This window comes from Echinops telfairi, unplaced genomic scaffold (assembly GCF_000313985.2).
Source record: "Echinops telfairi isolate 266 unplaced genomic scaffold, ASM31398v2 ScPeMD7_443;HRSCAF=831, whole genome shotgun sequence".
Taxonomy (NCBI): Eukaryota; Metazoa; Chordata; class Mammalia; order Afrosoricida; family Tenrecidae; genus Echinops; species Echinops telfairi.
Genome location: NW_022104341.1, coordinates 6,019,744 through 6,033,329, shown reverse-complemented (window position 1 = coordinate 6,033,329; position 13,586 = coordinate 6,019,744). Strand labels below are relative to the sequence as shown.

The following is a 13,586-nucleotide window of genomic DNA, read 5'->3' as shown; positions in this document are numbered from 1 at the left end:
AGCTTTCTTCACCACATTTGCTTATGCACCCATTTGTCTTCAGTGATCCGTTCGACACCCCCACACTGCCTCCTTTATATTCACACCTTTACTTTCCAAGTCCGTGTCCCCAGCTCTCTTTTCTATTCGAACTACCTTTTATCCATTTATTCACCAAGTATGGAAAGCCTCCTACATGCTGAGCTAGCAAATCCTCTGCCCCATGGGGATTCCACCACAGCCCTGGAGACTCACTAAGCCACCAGTCACACCATGAAGGACTGACTTACAATCATGACCAGGGTGACAGGAGAAGTGACCACCTGGGGGGCTGATTTAATTCTTCTGCATGGTCAAGGGAGGCACCTTGGAAGAACTAGGAATTGAGCTGAACCCTCTCAGGTGAGATAGGAAGTAGATAGGAAGAGATTCAAAAGGAGGAGAGGAATGGAAGGGATTCTAGGCAGAGAGGGCCCCTGGACCAAGGCCCTGGGTCACAAATGAGTGGGAAGATTGGAAGCTGGGAGAACAGCTCCAGAGTCCTTCGTGGGCTGCAGGGAAGGTCATGGGGAGAGTGGTATGAAGTGAGGGCCTGCCTTCTAGCACAGGACAACACTGTGAATCCATCCAAAGGGCAGCAGGGGGTCGCTGCAAGTCTGCAGGCAGGAGCAGAGTGTGAGCATGCTTGGACTTCTCTGGCTGCTGCGTGGACAACGGTGGGCAACGAGGTTGAGGTTAGGAAGCTGCTGCGGGACCCTGAGTGATTATGATGATTCGGAGGAGGGGCATGGCAGCAGAATTAAAGTAATCACATTCTAGAACTATTTACGAGGGGAAGTCTCCAGGGTTTAGAAATAAGTTACATGAAGGAGTGAGGAGAAGAGGATTACTGGGCTTTACTTTTGGCTGCTAACTGCAAAGTCAGCAGTTCAAAACCACCAGCTGCTCTGAGGGAGAAAGAGAAGGTTTTTGCTCCCATGAAGAGTTACAGCCTCCAAAATCCACAGGGATAGTTCTACCCTGTCCTGTAGGATCCCTTTGACTCGATGGCAGTGGATCTGCCTTAGGTTTGGCAGGATCACCGAGCCCGTAAGGCACTTGCGGGGGAGCAGGTGGAGGCAGGCCATGTGGATTTCCTTTCTTGCAGGTACGTGTGTAGGAGGTGACTCCGAGGGTGACGAGTGGAGTAAGAGGTTAAGTGTGCAGAGCTCGGAAGACCATCTGGAGTGGAGATGCAGGTGCGGGACTAATCAGCGTTGGGGTTCACCTAGGAGAAAAGGTACTGAATGAGAACAGGTTGGGGCCTTCGGGAAAGGGGGAGTGAGCAGAAAGCTAGGAGGAAAATCCGCGTATGGAGTCCCAACAGAGAGAGAACAGAGCGTTAGAGGGAAGGAGAGGGCATCCCAGACAAGAATTTCAGAGAGGCCAGGTGAGACGAGGCCTGGACAGTGCCTTGTGGGGACACAGGTGTCCGGGTACAAACATAGAGGTCACCTGCTGCCTTAGTGAGAGTCAGCTGATGAGCACAGAGGAGCAGAATTGGGTTAAGGAGTGTGTGTGTGTGTGTGTGTGTGTGTGTGTGTGTGTGTGGAAACTGAGGCAGAATGTGGAAAAGAATGAGTCAGTGGAGGTGAAAGATACTTGAAAAAATATCTTAGAAGAGTCTACAGAAAGGGAAGATTCAAGAAAGAGACAGGAGACATGGGAGTAACTGACTGAGGTTTCCACCTGGCAGCCAGTGGACTCGGAGAGCAGGTGGGCCTGCCCCTAACCATGTATCAAGAGGAAGGAGGCCAGGAGGGGAGGTGCCAGTGTATGTGCACAGGAGACCCGGTTTAAAAGTCCCGAGTAGACAACCGTGAGTGTTTGCATGTAAAGTAAGGTAGTCGCCCAGTTTTCCATGGGGAGAGAGCTTGGCAGCACGTATCTCCTGGCATACATCAATAGATCGATAGAGATCAATAGATGAGTGGTGTATTCAGAGTTAAGCTGCAGAGAATGGCCTTGGAGGGTGGTGGTGGGAGGAAGGTGGAGTGGAAGAGGCACTCAGAGCGAAGATAGGGGAGTGAATGAAAGCATGAAGGGGGAAAGGGTTAGGGCAAGAGGAACGACTGGTTTGGCCGGGATTGAGTCCACCAAGGAGGACCCTAAGCGGCGGGCCTGATAAGGGGGAAGCAAATGAGGTTCAGGGCTCAGGAAGGCGTGGGCCTTTGGAGCCCAGTCCCCTCCAAGGGCAGCGACCCTGGGCAAGGGCTCCCGGGCCTGGATTCCCTGTCCATAGACCCCGAGACCGCTCTGAGGCACCTACTTCACTCGCTCCCTCTGCCTGCCCACCCCCTCTGCCTGCGTCGGCCATTAGAGCCTCCTTCGCAGCCCCGGAGCTTCGCATTGACGCGGGCCCGCGCGTGAGTCAAGCCTGCGTCACGGCGCCCCGCCGCCAGGGTGGCCTTTCGGAAAGCGAGGGAACAGCGCGCGCCGCGCTCCGCCCAGCTCCGTTCCGCTCCGCAGAGCCGGCGCGGCCAGAGCACTGGGCGGGCTCCGTTCGACCCTGTCGCTCGCAGCCCAGCAGCCTAGCGCGCTCCCTCCGCCGCGGGACCTGGGTTCCCAGGCTACTCCCCCGAGGCCTGAGCGCACGGCGGGCTGGAGCCGGGCCCGGACCCGCGGCGCGGGAGGGAGCGAGGAGCGAGCGGAGTCGCGTGCGCCAGCGCGCAGCTGCGGGGCGCTCGAAGCCCCCGCCGGGGCCCGTCGCTGCGGAACTCAGGCGGCCCGAGGGACGGTCTGTGCGCACTCGACCCGTCGGGGGCCGCAGCTGTTCTGTAGGAGTGCAAGGGGCTGAGTCCGCGCGACGGCCCACGAGGGACAGGTGAGTCGCCGGCCGCGCCCTGCTCAGCGGTAGCGGACCAGCCATCGCAACTTTGCCTTGGCCGGTCCCGCCCCAGCCCCGGAGGCCCAGCCTCCGTGGTGCGTGACAGCGCTACCCCTTCATCGTTCTGCCCGGGCGCCGGCCCGGGGCTTCTCCCGCCGCTCCAGCCCCTGTTGCTTGGCGACGGAGTCCTGGGTCTGGGCCCCGCGCTCCTCCGGCGCAGTAGAGGTGTCCAGCGCGGCGCGCGCGGTGTGGGCCCCGGGCTCTGGGTTGCGCGACTCGGAAGGGCCCGGGAACTCCGGAGGTAGTCGGGCAGGGCTGCAGAGGCGAGCGCCTACGGAGGACGGGCAGGAGGCCCGGCCAGTCCCTCTGCGCGCCCTGGGCGCAGATAGCACGGGCAGGCTTCCGGGAGGTTGGAGACCCAGGTCCCAGCCATCCGGTCTCAGGCCCATGACCTTGACCGTAACATTGACTGAAGAAGCCGTGCGCTCACACCCGGGATGAATATTTAATTATTCTTCCTGGGGCTGGTCCGTGCTTGATTCCGAACTAGCAGGAACCCTTCCTTCCTCGAGGGAAGCGCGCCTGGCGGAGGTGGGGGCCGTGCGCAGGGGTGCGGGATGGAGGGGCGCCGTCCTGAGAGGGAGGCTTCTCTGCCACATTTATACCTGTGCGCGCCAGTGCGCTGATGCGAGCTCTTGCAGTACTCCGGAGAGTACCGCTCCCCCAGGGGCGCGGCCGTCTTGGAAGAAAGCTGCTGTTTCCGTTTAAAGCACTAGCAGGCCAGGCAGGCTCCAAGTGTTCAGGAATCCTGAGGCCACGAAGTGTCCGTGACCCAGTCGCTGTCAGGTGGGTCATTTTGATATGATGGTGGCTGTTTGTAACCTTGGGATCCCTTTCCTCTTTGCATCTCCGTCAAATATTTTAATGAACCCTGTGGATAAGGAAATGTCTAACCAGAATTATCCTTGAGGTGATTACACTGTGAACATGAGGCAGATGGGTTCATGTGGTGGTGGTGGTGGGGAGGTGGGGGGGAGTGGGGAGTGGTGAATGGGGGTGGGGTGAGGGTGGGGAGTTGTGCAGGAAGGGTAGGGTCTTTTGCGCTCACTGATCTTGTTAACAAGGACTTCCAGGAAGTAGAAATCCCCAAATGGCTTCAAAATAGATTTGACCACAACTGTGGGTAGGACCTCTCTGTTGGGCTGTGCAGGGCGTGAGGGCTGATGCCTGCTGGGCGGGCAGGGGTGGGGGCAGTGTGTATAGAGATTAGTGATTACATCGTGCTTACATTATCCTGTGGCCCAGTGAGGTGTCCCTCTCACCTGGGCAGAAAGGGCTTTGAGGTCACACCTGGTGTCCTTGTCAGTGGTCCACTTGCAGAGGATCTGTCTCCTCTCTGCTGACTGCTCTCTGCTGGAGCAGCTGTGGCTAAGTAGGTGTTTGGATGTCAGCAAATCCCTCCGCTCAGCCCGGAGGTGACTCAAGGCGGGAGGCAAATCATGCCCACCAGCTCTAACTGAAGTGAGTCTGCTTTGGCCTGAGTCACATGCCTGAGCCATATGTCTGCCGTCTATTGAGTTGAATGGAGCTATTTAGCAGGACTCTGAGTGGGGATGCCCTGAACCGCAAGTCTTAGGGGTCACTGACCAGGGGTGAGCAAGTCCTCAGCGGTCCTGCCCCCCCCCCCCATTGGGAAGGTGACCGTGGTGAGCCTGAGCTGGAAGGAAAGAAGGCTGGTGTCCCTGTGATGGTGATCAGAAGAATTGGGTTCAGTGTTCTGCCAGGTGCCAGTGGGGTGACCTTGGGCAAATCACGTCACCTCCAGAGCCTCCGTTTCATCCCCTGTGAAACAGGGAGCCCTTCAGTACTTTCTCTGCAAGCTTGTTGTGAGCCAAGGGCTGGGCACACAGCAGTTGTTCAATCAGTGTTAGTTCCCTGCCTTTTTCCCCATGGGCCTTGACTAGAAGCGCTCTTTCTCCCCCGCCCCTGCTCCTGAGCGTGAGAAGAGTTGTGGCAGGACTTCCCCATCGATGGTGAAGGAATCTGCTTTCTGCTGACCTAATTCTCCCCATCCAGTCTCCTGCTTGAGACCCTGTGTGGGGAGGTCTGAGTGGTGAGAGCTGGTATAGACCAGGAGGGCAGGGTGGACAGGTGGACAGGACTGCGCTGGGGCTACTGGGTGCCCAGGGCTGCCTGCAAAGGCTTCAGGGCAAGCCTCAAGTAAAGGCCTTGACTTCTTGCTCAAGGTTTGGCCCCAACCTGCTGCATCTGCTGTGTGGCCTTCAGGGATCCCTGCCCTTCGATCAAGTGGAACGGGAAGCTGCCAGAGAGAGGAGGCTGGCCTTTCCTGGCGAGGAAAGGGAGGGAGGCTTTTGTCTCCTGCCTTTCCTCAAGACTCCTCAGTTGGCCCTTGCCCCTTGCTTCCATAGTGTGTCCAGACTTACTGCTGAGCTATAACGTGTGCGCCTCAAGAGTGAAGGGAAGAAGGGGATCCCCATGCAGTAAGAAAGAGGCCACTCTTGGGACCCAGTGGGGCCAGGGGCAAAGGCCGAGAAGAAACTGAGGTTGGGAACGATCCTGATCACATCTTGTGTCCCCTGAGTTGTTCCTGTGACCATCCATGTTGAACTTGTTCCTCAAGTGCAGCCTGCTACTTCCTTAATACCCCCCACAGGTGCGAGCGTGTCTGCAGGCTGGGTGTGGATGTCACAATGAATGCTTGAACTCTGGAGAGAATGCAGAGCCGGGAACCGTCAGGTCTTGGTCTCCAAGGAATCCGCTTTGGGCGAATTCTGGAGCTGATTACCCTGCCCACCCCCACCCCCCACCCATGAACTCAGATGAGGTCGATGTCACCATGTGATGTCACCTTTGGTTGGCACTGACAGGCTCTCAAGATGCACTTCCCCCTTCTTGCCCTGGACGCTTTCATCAGAACCCTCCAATGCTGTCCTTGCCTCGTGAAGACATCCCAAACAGAATGGCCAAGGTCAGCACCGGGATGCAGAATTGTCCTATCATTGCCTTCTTTCTATACTGCTGCCTTTCTATTGATAAAAGAAACATTAATTTCCAAGGAACTTGTGAATTTGGATGCAGTTAATTTACTTTTTTTTTAACCCTCTATAAATATAGACGAATGACTACTATCGTGTAACCACTGCTGTCTTTGATCAACATACAGAATAGTTCCATCACCCAAAACATGCCCTCCTCTCCTGCTTCCCCTTGGCAACCAAACCCCTCCCTACCACAGATCCATAATTCTCCCCATCTCCGTAGTCTTGCTCTTCCACGAGGTTCTATAAACGGAACCAGGTAATTTGAAACCTTGTGAGTGTTTGCTGTGGCTTAGCATAACACATCGGAGATTAACCCCTCTTGTCCAATGCTTGTTACTTTTTACTGCTGGGCCCTGTTCTAGTGTATGGCTGTATCACATCTTTCTTTTTTTTCTAAATCCTTTCACCAACCGAAGGACATTTGGGGCGGTTCCAGTTTGGGGCAATGCGGAATAAAGCGGATATGTTAAAAATTAAAATAAATAGAAAGAAATTAAGGAAGAGGCTGTCCTGACCCAGGCGATGCCAGTCAGTCTTTGAGTGTGTGTGCATGTGTGTGTGTAAGGTGTGAGTGCCCCCTGAAACCAGTGCCCATTGGATCTGGGGTTGAATTCTCAGGATGATGGAAAGAGAAAAGGATTCCTGTGAACCAGGCTCTCCTGGCCTGTGCGCCCTCTCGTCTCTCTGGTCCTGGCTTCCGCAGCAGGGCAGTCCGCCATTAATCCCTTGAGAGCTGCTAAGATAAGCTGGAGAATAGTTGAAAGGAAGATAGATGTGGTTTTTTCCTCTTAGAATCTGCTCTGAGTTATCACCTGCTTCCAGGCTCGGTTTGCAAGAGCGCTCAGCACCAGACATCTGGAGCAGCAGGATAGGATAAAGTCCCCAAGGCGTTCTTGTACACCAGCCTCCCAGGCTGCCCGAGCTCAGAAGTACAGCCACACGGGTCCACCTGAATTCCCTACGGGGATGTGTTTGGGTGGGATAGGTGCAGCGCTGGATGCCAGCAGCTCGCACTGTTTGGCAAGCAGTGATCATCTCCCGTTGTTGTCTCGGCTTCTGCAGGTGCCAAGTGCCTTGTTTAGGGCCCATCTCACTGAATCTGCCCCTCAGCCCCAGGAGACAAGTACTGCTATCTGCAGCTTCACAGATGTGGGAATCGAGGCTCAGGGACCTTAAACAGTTGGCTCAAGTTCACACAAGGAGGGAATGGCAATCTGAGAATTCGAACTCAGACCGACCAGATTCCAAAATCCATGCCTTTTGATACTATATGATAAGCCTCCATAACAGGTTCCTAAATGTTTGCTGGCAACCCCGGCACCTGCCCAAAGGAGGGTCCTGGATCCGTGGGCCCAGTTGTTTAAGCGAACACTTTGGCAAAGGGAGACATGAGCCTCTTTGGTCTTGGTAGTGCTGTTAGGTGCCTCCCAGTTCTTTCTGAGCCACAGCAGCTGCACAACAATCCTGCTGTGGGCCCGCCCCTTGTTGTAGCCGGCCCGGCAGCCCATCTCATGGAGGGTTGTCCTCTTTTTCACTGATGCCGTCCTTGACCAAACTCGATGCCCTTGTCCAGGGAATGCTCCCTCTTGATAACATGTCCGAGGTGCCTGAGACATGGTCGTCATCCTGGCTCTGAAGCAGCAATCTGGGCGCCTCTTCCGTGGGTCCACTGGTAGAGAACAAGCAGCCCCCAAAGTGCAGCGTTTGGGAGTGTGGGGTGTGGTTCTCGGTGGACTGGAATGTAGAAAAAGACCCACAGTGACATCTTGGGACATTATTGCCTTGCCCCTACCCTTTCCCCTCCTGACCGGTGCTGTCCCCACCCTCATTTCCTTAAAGTTGGTCTAAGTGGAGGTGGGGTGGGGGGGTGGGGTTGGTGCCTGCGGCCCTGAGGAAAATTTCGAGGCAGGTTGGATGTGGGTCTGAGCATTTCCGCATCTGCAGAACCAAGGACAGCCAGTCCCCGAGGGAAGCTCTGGTGTGTCAGGTTTCTCTGTGGACACTGTGTGCCAGGGAATGGCTGCCATAGCTGATGAGGCCCCAGACCCCAGAGAGACCCCGTTCACTCTCCAAGGTTATTTACAGCCACCTCTGCCTGGGCCTGGGCCTGCCCCGTGGAGGGTCCAATCTCCTCGCCCCAGGGGCTCTGCCACGTGTGTGCTCTTGTCCGTTCTGGGAAAGCTAGCATCTGATTCCTCCTGCTCCCCGCCCGGCTCAGCTCTCTCTGAGAAGTCGCCATCTCAGAAGGAACAGGCCCCAGCTGTCCCAGCTCGCCTGCCATCTCCACCCCCCACCCAAGCTCTCAGTGGGAACCTCCTGGAAGTGACAGTGGGTAATTGGAATGCGAGCATTCACACCCCCACCACCAGCCAGACAGAGTGGACTTCCCAGAAACCCTTGCCTCGTAAGCAACCATTTTATGGAGCTGTAGCCACTTGGTAATTCTCTTCCTCCTCCTCCCTGCTCCTATTAAAAAATATATATAAAATGAAAATGTCGTGCACCTATGGTCCTGCTATTTAAAAATACATACATATAATTAGATCGTTGCCCCACATGAATTAGAAGCACACCTGTGAGAACAGACGCACAGATGCAGTATGGATTATTATAATGGATTTTTCTCACGTGAGACGGTGAGAGGCGTTTCATTAGAGAATAATTCTGGCTCAGGTGAGTGATAGGCAGCCTGAGCCCCCAGTGTGGGAGCTGAGACATTAAGCCCTGCCTGCTCTTCTGGTCCCTTGTAGGGTGGGCATGGGCCAGAGGATCCAGGCACCCAGCTGCAGGCCCTAGGTCATCTCATCAGGCTGAGGCACCCCCCCCCCCCCTCTTGCAGTTCATCTGAAGATCACAAGCTGTCTCTTGCTTGAGGCTATCACTTCTAATGACTCTTTCATTAGACGTTCTGCTGGATTCCGTGCACCACGGCTTACCACCAATTCTTCCACTTGAAAATAGCATTCATTTGTTCTCATGCCCCCAGATCTGGCCAGGTGCATTTTCTCTTTAGTTAGAAGACTGTTGGGGCCCCTGTGGTTTTAAATCACACACCAGCTGCCCACAGGGCAGGAGCACTATTGGTAAATCCACCTGTGCCAGAGATGTGACATCACCTGGGTGGTGGTGGGGGTGGGTATGATCCAGTAGATGCCACCAGCTGCGTACCCAGTGTGGATGTGGACCTGCTAGTCCTGGGGGTCTACCAGGAGCTGAACTGTTCCTGGCTCCCTGAATGGCCCGGTGGGCGCTGTCCGCGGTGCTGGCCCACTACTGAAACCATCTGTCTAATGGTGACCTGGGGACTCCTTTCAAAGGCTGGAAGGAAACCGGAGGTGGGGACCAGTTCTTAACACCGTGTGGGCGATGAGAAAGCTCGTGGTGTCAGGGAGAAATGGAGAAAGGGTTCCTCCACCATGGGCCTGCAGAGGGAACATGGCTGGACTTCCCAGCCAGGGCCGCTGCCAGAGAGGTGCCTGCACCTCAGAACTCAGCGTGCTCTCGCCCTTTGGAGCAGCCTGTGGGGCAAGTGCCTCCTCCACTTGCCCAGGTGTGTCCTGCCATCCTGCGGGGCTGTTTGTCACAGCATGGAGAAGCTGGCGAGCACCAGGACCACGGAGAGAGGAGAGTGGAAGCTTCACAGCCGGGTAGATCTGTTCGAATCCCCCCAAACCCAAAGCTCACTGCCACAGAGTTCATGCCAACTCACAGTGACCCTGCAGGACAGAGGGGAACCGGCCCCCTGGGTTTCCAAAACGGCCTCCCTGCGGGAGCAGACGGCCCCATCTTTCTCCCTGTGAGACATTGGAGTTAGCAGCGCAATTCATAACCCACGACACCACCAGAGCCCTTTATTTGAACCCTTCTCTTCCCCTGTAAGAGGGAGCCCTGGTTAACCACAAGGTCAACAGTTCAAAACCACCGGCTGCTCCTTGGGAGAAAGATGAGACTTTCCACTCCCGTGAAGAGTTCCAGTCTTGAGAACCCACAAGGAGAGTCCCACCCTGCCCCAGAGGGTCTCTATGCATCAGAAGGGATGTGAGGGTGGTGAGCACGTTTTCTTTCCCTTCATAAGGAACCGCGATGGTGCTGTGGGTTAGGAGTTATGCTGACTGCTAACCACAAGGGCAGCAGTTCAACCCCACCAGTCAGTCGCTAGGGGGAAAGATGAGGCTTTTTGCTCAAGACTGCTACATATTTACAGTCTTGCAAGCCCTGAGGGGCTACATATTTACAGTCTTGTAAGCCCTAAAGGACAATTCTAGTCTGTTCTCCACCGGCCTGTGAGTCAGAAAAGAGTCCGTGCCAGTGGCGGGGCTTGGCCTTCACGGCCGGACAATCTCGGGTGTGATAGTGGTTTCCTCTTAGCCTGCCTTTTCCTCCTGTGTTTAGGGGGAGATGCCCTTCATCTCACGTCGTTGTGAAGATAATTAATAATCAAAAGGTCATGGAGAAAATAGAATGAAAAGAGAAGAGAATTTTCCACACACTTCCTTATCTATAGATGCCCAGCACAGAACTCTAATTCAACTCACTCGGATTCTTTTAACAGGAGTAGAAAGCCTCATTTTTCTCCTGCAGCGTGGCTGGTCAGTTCAACCGCAGACCTTAGCAGCCCACTGTGTTACTCGAAATCCACCAGGGCCTTTCAGCATACCATGAAACCAAACACCACCATCGAGTCAACGCCGACTCATAGCAACCCTATCAGACAGGGTAGACCTGCCCCTGCGCTTTCCAAGCCTGGAGATCGCTATGGGAGTAGACGCCCCATCTCTCTCTCTGCAGAGCTCCTGGTGGTTTTGAAATGCTGACCTTGCTGTTCAGCAGCCCCGAGTAGGTCAGCTCCTGCTCCTCTGACCTCCACTTGACTGAGACTTGGTTCGGCTGGAGCGTGTTTCGGCCTGCCCCTCCACACAGAGCGACACTGAGGGCAGGCTCTCCGTTCTCCGGAAAGAGACATCATGCCCAGGCTGTAATTAAGGGTTTCTGATCACCCTTCCTTCAAGGGCTCTCCAGCATTCCAGTGGGCTAATGCAGGTAATTGGCCACCTTTGGTTCCCTCTGCGAGCCGCTCGCTCTCAGAGACAAGAGAAAATAGTGCTTTAAGTCATCACTGTGGGCCCCCCACAAATGAGGAAAGGAGGGAGTGAGGCCCTTGCCCCCTGTGTCTGGACTTTGTATTTTCACATCTGAACTCCTAAAAAATATATTTTTTTTCCAAATTGGAAAAGTCACAATCCTTGTCTGGGAACTTGAGTGCCGTCAGCACCCCAGGGCCCTCTCTTCCTCTCTCTCTGCCTTTGAAACCTAGTCCAAGTCACGGTCATCTCTCACCTGGCCTCCCTGCTTTCCCGCCCGCTGTCTGCAGGCAGCCAGCGATGCCATTTAAAACAAGCAGCCCACGCTCGCACGCACGGCATCTCCTGCTTGAAGACTCCCAGCAGCTTCCCACTGGCTTTGGAATAAAACTCAAACGTCTCCCCACCATCTGCGAGCCTGCCTGCTCTGCCTGCCTGTCTCAGCGTCTCACGCTTCCCTCGCTCAGGACACCCTGTGCACCTGGCCCTCCCCTCCTTCCCTTTGTACTTCCAGGTCCTTCTGTCCTGAGAACTTTCCTGGGAGATCCACCTGGCTCCTCCTCACCCTCTATGCAGGCCACCCCATCAGATGTTCCTCCCCAAACCTCCCACATAGTGCAGCATGGTAGCAGCCTACTCCCATCCCCTACCAGCTTCTTGTCTAGCTATCAATAATGTTTAGGTTATAGATTTATTTGATGTATTTATATATACTACAGATGTTGCAGAGTATCCCTGGTGGCACAGTGGCTACTCATAGGGCTGCTGACTGCAAGGTCAGCAGTTCACAACCAGCAGCAGCTCTGAAGGAGAAAGATAAGGCTTTTGACTCCCATAAAGGGTTACAGTCTCGGCAACCCACAGGGCTGGTTCTACTCTGTCCTGTGGGTTGGACTCGAATCAACAACGGGAGTGAGAGTGATAGATATTACATATAGATCTAGATGTTACATATATACCACAGACAATATGTTTGTCTCGTTTTTCGTTATCTCTCTGTGGAAAACAGAAACAAAAGCACATTGCCAATTCCAGCTCATGGGAAGGCCCCATGAGTGTTCCAGTAGAGCCGGGTGCCGCACTGGGCTGCCAATCAGAAGGTCAGCATTTTGAAACCACCAGCCCATCTGCAGGAGAAAGATGAGATTTTCCATCCCTATAAACAGTTGTAGTCTCAGAAACCCACAGGCAGTTCTAGCCTGTCCTTTAGGGTGCCGTCTGAGTCTGTTGGCAGTGCGTGTGTGTGTGTGTGTGTGTGTGTGTGTGTGACCTTTTAGAATAACTTGCCAGGCATTTCCTCCAGGCTGCCCCTAGGTGGATTCAAACCACCGACCCTTTGCTTAGTAGTTGACTGTTTAGCTCAGGGCCTCTGGGTCCTAGGCTGTACCTCTCTCAGGGCAGGGGCTTTGCTCTTTCTGTTCTCTGCTGGCTAGCGCCCATAAGTAAGCACTGAAGGCAGCAGAAGGAGAGAGGGAGCAGCCGAGAGGAGCCTTGTGTCAACAGTAGCTCTAGTTTATGGGAGTCCTGGTGTCTGTCCCCCTGTCAGCACTGACAAAGGCAAGTGGAGAGTTGTGGAAGTACAGACTCTTGTCCCTACACTGGCCACTGGGTCCTCTGGTGCACAGCTTGCTCCCCATGGGCTGCAGGGCATTGAGGGGTGGTGGTGGTGAGCAATGCAGCATGAGCCCGTGCCCCCATGTGCTTGGAGGGAGTGCCCCTCCTGGACCTGGCCGGAGTTGAGCACACCACTGGTGTGCGTTCAGTTTATCCCCGAGAAAACCCTGCCAGGTAGCCACACTCATCCCAGGCCTCCGAGCCAGAAACCAAAAACCAAGATGCTGTGCACTTTGCCAAAGACACAGCTAGCCAGTGGGCGAGCAGATTCACATGCAGATGCCTCTGACCCCAACACCCATGACCTTTAAGCCGTAATCCTGGGTTGAGTCTGGGGCTCAGGGTCTGACCACACTGGCCAGATGAGGGACCTCTGCTCTCCGGCTGGGCGGCCACGGGCCAGTTACCTTATTCCACTGGTTCCGGGATGCATGGTTTGCAGACTGTCCTAACCTTCATGTTAGGACGCGGTGACAACCTATGACATCCCAAAGTGTCCGTTGGTTAAGTGATCTGGTTGGCTGAAAACCTTGTGTTGGCACTCTCTGGTGGGCTCAAGAACATGCCAGCATCAGAGGATCTGAAATCCAGCGAGGTCTTATCCCCTAGAGCCGCTGTCTGCCCCTTCACTTGTGAACTGGGACGTGTGGTGCCCGCCTCGTGCCCTTACTTGGGGGGTTAGAGAAACTGGTTGATGTAAGGCGACATTGGCACAGTGGCTGGTGCTCAGGAGGCATCGTCTGTATCAGTGGGTCTCAACCTTCCTAGTGCCACGACCCTTTCATATAGTTCCTCATGTGGTGGTGACCCCCAACCATAACACTATTTTTGTTACACTTCATAACTGTAATCTTGCTACTTCTATGAATGGAGTGACCCCTGTGAAAGGGTCGTTCGACCCCCAAAGGTGTCTCGACCCACAGGTTGAGAACCACTGGTATATATGCTGTTGTTGCCACTGTCATCATCACCACACTTTTATCT

The 13,586-nt window shown here is 54.8% G+C and overlaps 1 protein-coding gene across 2 annotated transcripts in view; it reads left to right on the top strand.

The window, feature by feature from the left end:
• Window positions 1-2,551: 2,551 nt before the first annotated feature.
• The window catches only part of SLC6A17 (solute carrier family 6 member 17), a 71,106-nt gene continuing 60,071 nt past the window's right edge, over window positions 2,552-13,586 (top strand). Inside the window, exon 1 of one of the 2 annotated variants that reach the window (XM_004699205.4) lies at window positions 2,552-2,842. The gene's annotated coding sequence lies outside the window, so the exon portion shown is untranslated. Of the gene's footprint in view, window positions 2,843-3,620; window positions 3,692-13,586 lie in introns of those variants that run through there. The other variant, XM_045292019.1, reaches the window with a different exon arrangement.